General features: G+C 35.7%; 1 long non-coding RNA gene across 1 annotated transcript; it reads right to left on the bottom strand.

The window, feature by feature from the left end:
• Positions 1-383: 383 nt before the first annotated feature.
• Positions 384-1,552, bottom strand: LOC118482110. Its single transcript, XR_004867270.1, has 3 exons — positions 1,254-1,552; positions 920-1,098; positions 384-822 (listed from the first exon to the last, which is right to left on the bottom strand). It is a non-coding gene; the product is annotated as an uncharacterized LOC118482110 (long non-coding RNA).
• Between the last annotated feature and the right edge of the window lie 890 nt (positions 1,553-2,442).

Genomic DNA, 2,442 nt, shown 5'->3' on the forward strand with positions numbered 1-2,442 from the left:
CAGTTGGGCTATATGTATAATTGGTTCAGTTCGGTTAATTTAGCGATGCCGCTATGACACACACCAAAACCACAACTGAACCATAACTTTCGGTAAAAAGTTCGATTTGGTTAAGGCAGTTACGATTTGGTTAATTTGATAATTTGCTCACCCCTACTTGCCAATTAGCAAAAAAAATTACCGTCCAACTCAGTTAAAGACTTCATGGAAAGAACTTGCAGTAGATCCTCAATAGCTTCATCTGATAAATCAACTAACTTCAGCTCTTTCTTGATTTCGTCCATGGGTATTTTCCCCATCCTTTTCCAATTAAAATAAATTGATTCAACAAAAACATACAAAAGTAAATCCAATTTCGCAATTAAGTGCTAACACATATGTATCCCTGCCCTTATCTATAATGATGCAAGCTTTGGCAAATGAAGCTTCTGGTATAGAGTACAAACTTCGCACTTCCCGTAGAACCTTTTTGCATGATTGAATATTGCACTCCCTGGAGATATCTCTAACTCGATATCAATAGCCACGTTTAATCAAACTCAAAGTTAGAGTTAATGTTCAACAAAATTGTAATAATTGTATGAAGCTTCAGTCAAGAATTTATCTTCTCTCCTATTGCCTACCAAAATTGGATAAAAATACCAGTAATTAAGTTAAGCTTAATTAATTGCACCAATTTTATGTTGACTAAGATGGTTACTGGTTCCGCTAAGCTATGGCTATCTGTTGCTTGACCCGCCGAGCATGAACATGGACGTATGGAAGCTTGTCGTTGTTGGTTTCATTTGAGATGTTTTTACTCTTCTTCGTCGCTGATTAAACCTGTATTATTTTTTCAAAAGTGATGAAATTAGAAATTAAATAGAAACTGGAGCAGCATGTAAGTAGAAATAGCGAATAAAGTGATAGTGATACGAACATTCTTCTCTCGCTCCTTCGGCTTCGTCAATATCAAAATTACCGGAATCAAATGGCTCTTGTTTCACCAAATTGAAGTTAGTGCTTCAACTCCGGAGAATTGAGTTCGTCTTCTCCAAATGTTCCATTTCCCAAATCATGACATCAATCATACCATTCATCAAAAATTATGCCACAAATCTTAAATAACATCAACAATAAAACTCTGTCAAAACGCTAATTTGGTGTTCCAAGCAATTCTAAGCATCAAAAGACTGAATTAACATAAAAAAATAGAGCAGAAGAATGACGAATATAGGACATTTGAAGAGATACCAAAGCAGCAAATCACAAACCTGGGAAGCAACAATTGGATTTAAATTTAAGCGATGTACATGGAACGCATTGAACCTAGTTGATGATGGTGCGGTCACTGCCCCCTTTAGTCGACCAAGGTTGATGATGATAGCTCCGATTGACCAGGCCTCTCGAGCCTCGATCGCACCTTAAATTCTCAAATAAGGACGATGGTTTCTATGGATGAGTAGACCACGATAAGATGAATTGCGGATCTTATTTCTTTTGGAATGGCAAGATGAACTGCAGATTGTAAGGGTTTTATTAAAATGGGGCTATGGTGGTTGAAGAACGTGTGGGGAGTTAGAAGAGAGGTTAAAACATAATCAGTAGACAACTGCATTGCAAACTGCTCCTTCTAGAAGAAAAATGTGAATTTAAACGATTAGGATTAAAAGTTAGAGAGTTTGAATGGTCAAAATTAATTCAAAAAACAGTTAGAATTAATGGGAACATAAGAATATATAATTACGCTTGCTAGCATACACCTCAATTATCTCTCTTGTTTATGGTGATCTTTGATTGGTTTAGAGGGAAACAAGAAGCATGGGAGTCTGCCGGGGATGTTGTAGTTTATGGGTGATCACCACGATATGCTCCATGTGTACTTACAACTAGCCAGAATTCTTAGTTTACACGAGCATTTCGATACTCATAGCTTTATAAAATTCCTATTGTTTAATTATGACGATGATGAACTGAATTTGCAAATCTATATACATACATATACATAAACAGAAGGATCTAATAATAAACAAAGCAACTCAAACTTGACTCTAAAGTTCATTTTCGAACTTACTCCTTCCTTATGCGATTCACATTTATAAGTTTTTAACGTTGAATTTTACCCGTGTTAGAGATTTGGATTAATTTGGCAACAATTTGTAAACCTCAGTGATATAAGTGATTGTTGGCCCGAACTTGGATCTTGATCTCTAATGAGCGTGAATAACTTGAATAACAACAACTTGAATAACTTGATAATAACCGAATGTATACAATATCGAATTGAGAGTATATACAATTGATTTCGAATGTAATGAACAAGTACAAATGAATCTAACTATCCTTATTTATAGTTTCCTACGGGTACGAGTGAATAGACGTGTCTCTTCGTGAAAGGGTACGTCTCTTGGATGTGTGGTTAAGATTTGATCTTGAAGAGGCATGTTGAATCTTGTCCGTTTA

This window comes from Helianthus annuus, chromosome 9 (genome assembly GCF_002127325.2).
Source record: "Helianthus annuus cultivar XRQ/B chromosome 9, HanXRQr2.0-SUNRISE, whole genome shotgun sequence".
NCBI classification, from domain to species: Eukaryota; Viridiplantae; Streptophyta; class Magnoliopsida; order Asterales; family Asteraceae; genus Helianthus; species Helianthus annuus.